The sequence below is a fragment of the Equus asinus genome, chromosome 2, assembly GCF_041296235.1.
Source record: "Equus asinus isolate D_3611 breed Donkey chromosome 2, EquAss-T2T_v2, whole genome shotgun sequence".
Classification (NCBI taxonomy): Eukaryota; Metazoa; Chordata; class Mammalia; order Perissodactyla; family Equidae; genus Equus; species Equus asinus.
Window position 1 is genome coordinate 140,143,836 of NC_091791.1, and position 9,439 is coordinate 140,153,274.

At 45.0% G+C, this 9,439-nt stretch overlaps 1 non-coding gene across 1 annotated transcript; it reads right to left on the reverse strand.

Annotated features, from left to right (window-relative positions):
- Positions 1 to 1,994: 1,994 nt before the first annotated feature.
- LOC123283705 (U6 spliceosomal RNA) lies at positions 1,995 to 2,100 on the reverse strand. The gene has a single exon (XR_006524371.2). It is a non-coding gene; the product is annotated as a U6 spliceosomal RNA (small nuclear RNA).
- Positions 2,101 to 9,439: the final 7,339 nt, after the last annotated feature.

The window sequence follows — 9,439 nt, forward strand, 5'->3', positions numbered from 1 at the left end:
TTGTAATGGGAGGTGTTAATTCGTTATCAGGCTAAGATGAAAGTTAGACAATTTTAAAAATTAAATAGACAAACAAAAAATTTAGAAGACATTGAAGATGTGACAAAAACAGATATAAATTTGGAAAGTAACATAGAGGTTATGAATACTGTACAATTAATAAGTTAGAACCAGTAGACACACACTGAACTCAAAACAACATAGACTATACATTCTTTCAATGTATAGGGCATTGGTACATATATACTAACTCTCAACTAAGGCCCCAAAAATGAATTAAGAGGAAAACTACATAGATATATTTTCTCACCACTATGCGATAAAACTAAATGTTAATAATATAAGTAAAAACAATGAAAGGAGCCTTGGGCAAAATAGTGACCTAATCTATCACCTTGGAGGCAGAATGTCCAGGGTTTGGATTATAACTCCACCCCTTACTGCTGTGTGACCTAGGCAATTTACTGAACCTCTCTGAACTTTGGATTCTTCATCTAAAAATGTGGCTCTACTTTGCAAAGTTGTTATGAATATGAGCTATAAAGTCTGTAAAATAATATAATACTAAGATAAACTCCAGAATGACGTGGTCTATTTTCAGTTGGACGAGCATCAAATCTCTGGTGGCTTCTATCTGACCACTCAGGGGAGGTGCGGGTTCCTTTCCCACCTGATGCAACAGAGCAAGTGCTGCTCTGACGACAGTCATCATCTCGTCTCTTGTTAAACATATGCTTCCAAGATCCTCCCTGAGATTCTGGCACAGCGGGTCTGAGGTGGGGCCTCCAGTCTGAGTCCTTTACGTTAGAAAAGCTTGGGAAATATCCGATTAGACCCAGGGGATAGTCTGTTTTTAGAATCAGACGGCTCTGGGCTTAAATCCTGGGTCTTTCACTTACTGGTTATTTAGTCCTGCACAAATTACTTAACCTTCCTTCACCTCATCTGAAAAAAAGTGGAGATAAAAAACATCTACCTCAAAGCGTTATTGAGAGGATTAAAAGGACTAAACCCTTTATAGCATCCACTTTTCTGGGTGCCGCTAAATCACTTCTACCTGAGTTAATTTGAAGATTGTGAACTTATTTAGCACACAGGCATCATGTTTTTTTTTTTTAACTTCTCTTTTCCATTAATTCAGCATATATTTGTAAAGCTTTTACTGTGTGCAAGAAACTGGGATTCCCAGAACCCATTAAACACCTCCCTGATGGTAATGACATGTCCCCGTGGCCCACCCCAGGCATTTGAACAGACATGTTAGCGGCTTTCATACAGCAGGCCCCTAATTATTCAGGGAATTCCCTGAGATTGGGAGTGTCATGCCCCCCCTTTTTTTTTAGGAAGATTAGTCCTGAGCTAACATCTGCCATCAATCCTCTTTTTTTTTTTTTTTGCTGAGGAAAACTGGCCCTGAGCCAACATCTGTGCCCATCTTCCTCTACTTTTTATGTGGAACACCTGCCACAGCATGGCTTGACAAGTGGTCCATAGGTCTGCATCCGGGATCCGAATTGGTGAACCCCAGGCCACCCACCAAAGAGGAACATGCAAACTTAACTGCTGCACCCCCCAGGCTGGCCCAGGAGTATCATGTCCTTATCCCTCCCTTGTACCAGAAATTCCAGTTTTCTTGAATCCAATCGTATGTGTATATATATATATATTTTTTTTTCCCCTCTGTAGTTGAGGTATTTTTCCCTCCAGCTTTATTGAGATATTATTGACATATATGTAAGTTTAAGGTATATAATATGATGATTAGATACATGTATACATTGCAAAATGATTATCACAATAAGGTTAGTTAATATCTCCATCTCTCCACATAATTATGATTTTTTGTGTATATGGTGATAACATTCAAGACCTACTGTCTTAAAAACTTTCAAGTATGTTATACAGAATTGTTAATTATAGTCACCATGCTAGACATTAGATCCCTAGATCTTATTTATCTTATATCTGGGACTTTGTACCCTTTGACAACGTCTAAAAATATGGAATGCTTTGTGAATTTGTGTGTCATTCTTTAGCAGGGCCATGCTCATCTTCTCAGTATAGTTCCAATTTTAGTGTATGTGCTGCTGAAGTGAGCACCACGTATATATTTTTTTCTTCAACAGAAAATATACATTTAAATTATTCTACTTGATTTTTACGCAGAATGTTTTCCAGGAGTTTTGCATTATGTGATTTTCCCTTTCGGGACAGAAAAACCCTTGTACTTTTTTCTTCCAACCTAATAGCAAAAATCCAATGGATTTCTGAGGAATATATTTATATTTTCTTTATATTTAGCCTTGCTTCAAAAGGATTTAAGGCACTTTTTAAAGATACAAACAATGCAAGACATATTAAAAAGAAATTTAGGTAGGGTGGGAAAAAGAAGGTGAATTCATGAATGAAGCTATATATCAATTACCTGGTGCATTGTCCTTTTCGCTTTCCAGTTGTGGGCCAGATATTTGGCTCTGAATTCTCAAGCAGTCATTGCAAACCCTCTGCAGATAAAAGAGGAAGGTGACGATGCTCAAACCAATTATTAGGATGATCATCGATACGAGTCCTGAACATTGTTTTAACTTTTCCACTAGCCCAAGACTTTAGGTCCTATTCAACATTAGGGTCATTAAGAATCTAAGAAAGGTCATGAAGTACCATGGAAAACTATGTGCTCTCTAACATTCCAGCCACATACAAAGTGGACTAGGGAAGAAGGAGGCCTCTTGCTGTAGAGGAGATGGTAGCTGGGTAGAAGAGCTGAGCCAATCCCCTGGTCCAGAAGCCGTAACCATGGCAACAATAGTGATGGCAGCTCTACTCCTACCAGCAATGACACCCTTAAGAGGCACAAGCCAACAGAGGAGCCTGTCCTACTTCTGAGCTGGGCTCTTGGTGAGGGAAGTATGTGTAATTTTCATGCATAATCACTGGGAGAAAATAAACAGCCTCTCTCACGTTAACCTTGCAAACACAAATCTACAAAGTAAAAGCAAATGTCCAGCCACACAGCCTGGCTGAGGCCAGGTGTGAGTGTCTTGTGTAGGAAACCTGCAGCCTGCCTCAGATTTGCCTTTTCTTTTCTTTACTTTCTAGTAACAGAGCTGCTCAGGACTTTCAACAAGAAAAGCCCAGAAGAGGGTAGCTGCTTTTGAAGCCACCACTCATGTCTGCCTCATTCATTTCAAACAGAAGTGCTGCTCAAAGAGACGAAGGCCTGTGTACCAACAACAATGCCCATTGCATCCTCTTGCCATCAGGGGCGATGTGGTGGCTTTTGATTCTGCACAGAGGCTGCTTTGTTTCAGAAACTGATTGATGGTTCTTCAGAGTAAAGGAGGCAATGCGAACAAACGAGCGGAGCCCCTGGTAAGGCAAGGTGCTTCAAGAGAAGGGCCTTGAAGGCACTTAAAATAAAGGTAAACACAGGCCTCCATGAAAGCAAAGAAGTCTGGAAGGCGTTGAGCTGATCCTGGTTGATAATTTGTAGTTCTTAAGGATCTCCACGTCCTTGTGCAAACACACATAATCTCCTCAGAGACAGCTGACTTGGGATTTTAGACTTTTTGGTGGAGGAAAAACAAAGTGAAATCCAAATAGAGGTGATAAAGCAGGAAAAACTGATTGAAATAAAATACACATGTGGTCTGCGTTGAGTTTAAGGCAGTGAAACAGAAAACAACGCATTGAAACAGTTGGAATGAGGCATCTCCTAGAGGCGAGGGTATGTGACATGGAAAGGCCTGCAAAGGCTCACCATAAACACGGTGGGCAGTGTTAGGTTCTGCTCTGCACCAGTGAGGAGGGGTGGGCCTCCTCTTCCAGTAAACCCTTGTCCTTCCCCTTTGCATAACAGAAACAAACCAGTTAAAAATCAACATGAGCAATCTACCCACAGTCAATACTTTTATAAGAAAACCCTATCAAACTCCCTGTCAGTCAGCATTCTTCATGAGTCCACGTGGCGAACACGTTGCTGGTTCAGGAGATGATGGGGATAAGGTGGGGGACCGGCCAAGTTAAATGAAGCAGGAATCCTTGTCTTGGTCAGTGGTCCTTACACACCACATTCTCATAAAATATATGTGTGTGTGTGTGTGTGTGTATAAATCCACCTGCTTGATGGTATTCCACTGTGTAACTAAATTAGGGTGAATATCTCAGTTCTACAGAAAAAAAGTTGATCAAATCAGCCAGTCTTGGTTTCCCACTCAGCAGCCATTCTCTCCGTCAGTTTTGTTGTTGCTGAGCCCGGTTTTGATTGGGATTCCTCCTGCCCCTGCTGTGACTGGGAGAAGGGTGACCTATCCTGAACTCCAAGAATAAACCCTGATTTTGTTTTTTAGTGGAAAGTGAGGTAGGCAGAATGTTCGGATGGCTCCCATGATCTTCACCCTCTGGTCTTACACCCGTGGTTATGGCAAAAGGCGGAGAACCTGGGTGGGCTTAATCTAATCACACGGGCCCCTTAAGAGCAGAGTTTTCTTTGGCCGGTGGCGGAAGGGAAAGTCAGAGAGATTGGAAGTGTAAGGATTCAGCACACCTTGCTGGCGTTGACGATGGAGGGAGCCACGTGCAAGGATGGAGAGTGGCCTTGGACTTAAAAGCGACCCTGGTGAACAGCCAGCAAGGCCCTTGAGATCTTAGTCCTACAACAGCAGGGAACTGCGTTCTGCCAACAACGAGCCCGGAAGTGAATTCTCCCTCAGGGCCTCGGGCCCTGGCTACCACCTTCATTCCAGCCTTGTAAGTACCTAAGCAAAGAACCCACTCAGGCCTTCCCGACTTCTGGCATGCAGGACTGTGAGAAAATAAAGCTGCTGAGCCTGTGGTTATTTATAACGCAGCCATAGAAAACTAAGAAAGCTACCCATAGGGAGCATCAAGAGATCTGTATTTCTGCTCAGGAGGAATTCGTTTTCAGCGCTGACCCTGATCAGGAATCAGAAAGTTACCGTGGCAGAGGCTGTTGATTGGCTATCCAGGAGCCACTCCCCCTTTTCCCCTTGTGCCCCCGTCTGTGAGGAAGGTGGCAAATTCCAGATTCTTGCCTTCCCTGCTCCCCTGTGGCTGTGCGGTCCTGTGACCTGGATCTGCCTTTGGACAGAGTCCTGGGAGCACGCAAGACTAGAGCTGGAGCAGCTGTTTTACAGCCAGGAAGTGGCAAGCCTAAGGATGGTAGAGTGGAAGGAAAGAAAGATCTAGGTTTTTTCGGGACAATATATTTTTTTTCTCTTATGACAATTTTGAGCTAAGATGCCAACTCTGGAATTGCCTGCTTTCACGTGTCTTGTTATTTGTCTTTATTGATTGTCATTTTTAGTTTTCTGTTGCTTGAAGCTGAACATGTCCTTACTGATACCTTACCCTTCCTACCAAAAAAGTGTAGGAGGGGGAGCGCAGAGATCTCTGAGGGGGCGGTTGAGGACAGGCTTTTGTCACAGGTAGGAAAAGGTCCATAGCTGTCCAAGGACATGAAGGACAAGTGTTCCCTGAGATTCTTTCCCAATGCAGAAAAGTTTAGCTGGTCATGGGCCTATGCTATATACTAAGTACTAGTCATATAGTCTTGGACCATCCCTCCGAATTTGGTGAGCTTCAGTTTACCCATCTGTGAAGTGGGATAACAACACCTTCGTCACTTGGTTTCATGAGGATCAGATTTGATTGTGCATGTGAACTTGCTTTGGAAACTTTAAAGGGCAGCTCTGGTGTAACGTCAGAGCCTAGCTTGGTGTCGGGCACATAGTAGGTGTGCTCAGTAAATATTCGTTGGGTCGATGGGCGGTGCCCGTTTGTTTGCATCAACGGTTGTTGTTTGCTTTGCGCTGTGAGCTTGGGGGTTGGGCCGCTGTCTGACGAATTGCTCCACAGAGCACCTGCTCCAGACAAAACTTAAAGGAGGCTTTTATTAGATGCTTTCTTCTTGGCGGTGATGTATTAGGTACTGCAGCCTGGATGGAGAATTCAGCTTTTGTTTTCCATGTATTTTCTGCTAAATATGCTGTGACATGGTGTCTGTTTTGGTCAGGGACGCTGTCAATTATTCCTCTCCCATCCCGACTTTCTCTATGATTTAGGGTGTGAAGACATCTGGTGGCTTTAACCTATCCCTGTTGTGTGAGATGCTTTGGCTCCAGTCAACAGGGCTGTGTCCAAGGCAGCCTGGACCCCTGTGAACTCCCAGGCTGCTGAATCAGTCATTTGCCAGGTGACAGGTGGTGTCTTTAAGACATTGTGGAGCAAAAGGAGACAGTCGCACCTGGCACCTTCAAAGCCTCACTAGGCCAGACAAACCAGGAAACTATCTGCTTCCTTCAGGCTTGTCCCCTGTAACATCATCCACTTTTCCTACTCCTTATCCCTGGTTCTTATTTCACGCATCCACTTCTGGATTTAATCGACTCTCCTGGATTTAATCCTGGCTCACCGTGTGTCTCCTTGATTCTCTGACACTAAGCTCTCCCTGCTTTCGTCCTGCTGTGCTCCGTGCCACACTGGATGTGAAACACGCAGAAACACCACTGAGGGCCTACAGGTAGGCATCCAAGAAAGACTAGTTTCAGGTTGCTCCCCAAAAGGAATGATATTGGAATAAGACAGGAGAGAAGAGGAGGTGCTCAGGAGCTAGAAAGCATATGACTAGTGAGACTGGAGCCACTGCAGTCTTGATGGCTTCATGAGTAACAGAGACGTTGAACATATATTTAAAGACCAAGACATAGATTGCGTAACACTGATGAAATAGGATGCGGCAGTGCGGGGCGCAGTGTGTGGCAGCAATGAGAGCACAGCCAAGAGGAAGAGAGGCAAAGAACTTCCTGACGCTGAGGAGGCAAAACCGTGGGCTGGAAACAGTGGGGTCGACTGTAAAGAACAGGCACCAGGCTCAGAAGATAGGAATTTGAGACCTGCTCCGTCTCTTACTCTTTCTGTGGTCCAAAAACCCCTTGTGCCTCAGTCTCCTCATCTGTCAAGGGAGACCCCAGCCCTTCTGGCCTCACGGGGTTATTGCCCATTTTTGATGATCTAAAATGAACATGCAATAGTACAGACAATACTGTAAAAGTATAATGTACATTAAAGCCCTTGGCATCTTTGGTTTCTTTCCGTATGTTTGATATAAACCTTGGCTGAGACGGTTCCTAGGTTCTTCCTTTTCTCCCTCAAGCTGCCACCTCTCCTCCCCTGTGGCAATGATGAGAGTTATGGGCATGGCCTTGAGGAGGACATTCCTTAGTCAGCAGCAGGAATGGTGACAGCTCCTTAGAATGGGTTACAGAGCATCCCACACCCCAAGCGAGGGCTCAGCAGTTCAGTCGTGAACATACACAGCTTTTGAAGAGCTGGATTAAAGACACGGACGGTCTTAATTTACAGGCACAGGTCAGTTTGGAAGAAAAAATGAGCCAGTGAGGAAAACTGGCTTGAAAATAGGTCAGCATCTCATATATTCCTAGAGTTGGGAGGAGACCTAGCAGTTGCCTGATGGATGGCTGCCCGGAGTCTGACGGAACCCTGCAAGTAAGGGGCTCCCGGCCTCAGGACGCAGCACCCCGGCTGGACTGCTGGTTTCTCCCCTCACGCATCCTACTGCCTCATCCTCCGCCTCACCTATTCCCCCACCTCTGTCCTGTGAGACCCACAGCACACGTTTATGCCCTTTTCCACAAGACCATCCATCAAATGTTTCTCTCTCTTTTTTAAATTTTTTTAACATTTCCGGACCTCTCCATTTGTTTCTGTTTAACTACTCTCTTTTAGACATACTCAACATATTCAACTCAACTTGTTCTAACTTAATTTTCTAATGAGACATTTTTTTAAGCACCAGCACTTAATAAATCTTTTTTTTAAAGGTGGGCACCTGAGCTAACATCTGTTGCCAATCTTTTTTTTTTTCTTCTTCCCAAAGCCCTCCAGTACATAGTTGTATATTCTAGTTGTAGGTCCTTCTGGTTGTGCTGTGTGGGACGCCGCCTCAGCATGGCTTGACGAGCAGTGCCATGTCTGCGCCCAGGATCCAAACCGGCAAAACCCTGGGCCGCTGAAGCAGAGCACATGAACTTAACCACTTGGCCACAGGGTGGGCCCCTAATGAAACCTGTCATTTTAAGTGCATTGTATATTCATACACAGTTGTAAGGAATAATACAGAGAGATCCCATGTGCCCTTTACTTAGTTTCCCCTAGTGCCCAGCAGCTGGTAAATATTTGCTGAATAAGCAAATTGACTCCCAGAAACATGAAATTGGCTGCTTGATTCAGGCAGTGTTGTGCTGGGTCCTGCGGCATAATGAGGAGGAACATGAGGGGATGTGAACCACGACAAGAATCGCCCCCTGCCCCGTGCAGATCCAAGGGCCCGACTCTGGGCACGGCCCGGTCCACCTGCTCTTCTCTCTGGGCCTTACCCTCTGGGGTGCCAGGTCCTCTGCAAGTCAGTCCCAGTGGGACCAGCTGGAGTTTTTTCTGTCACAAGCCTGTTTCAGAGGCGAGCCAGAGCATATGAACCCTCCCCTCACCCAACCCAGACACATACACCATTTCCTACATTTCCTAAAGGAAAGCCATTTTTGTACCTGTCAGAGGTGGACGAGAACTATCCACATATTCAAATCCACCTCTCATGACAGTTCTACTTTTCCTGCCTTGGTTTAAAAATATTACTTTTTCATCAAAATTGAAAATAGCAACAAAGGAAACCTGAGAACTAGGTGAGGTTGGGTAGGAGTTAGCAATGCTCCAGAGATGAAAGCAAAATATTTTAATACTGTGGCCAGCAGCTCGTGTGGGCACGCACCCACTTCCTGCCTCCCCACCCCCACCCCCACGTCGCCACCTCATCCTTGCCTCACAAAACTCAGCTGGGTTTTTCCCATGGCTGCTGTGCACAGGACTGGCCCACACGAGCCCAGATGGCTGCCTTTATGATGGCTCCGTGATGCCTCATTACCCGTATTATGTACTAGTATGCGCGTCACATGTTAAATGAACGGTATTGACTGTGCTACGGTAATGGATTGGCTAGTTACTCTCTTTCAGGGCAGTTACTCAGGCTTGCCATCTGGCGAATCTAATAACCAGGTGGTGAACCTAAATAACCTCACTTTGACGAGGGTAGAAGGGACCCCAGTTGGCTCTGTTCATGCCATCTGCAGCCTCCTTCTTTTGGAGCGAGATGTCCAGAGAATCAGAGTCATGTTATTTCTTAATCGAGTAGCTATTTGTATCAGAAACACTCCCACTTCATTTATGCAGACCTCTGCTCTCTGGCATCTTCACCAATTTAGAGTATGTGCAGGAGCAAGGAGGCAAAGCCAAAAAAGGCTGTGTGCAGCGGAGACGCAAGGAGGCCCGAGCCCTAAAGTTCCTGGACCTCCCTCACAAGAAGCTCCCTGGAGCCTCCACTCAGAAAATATTTACTCTTACCACT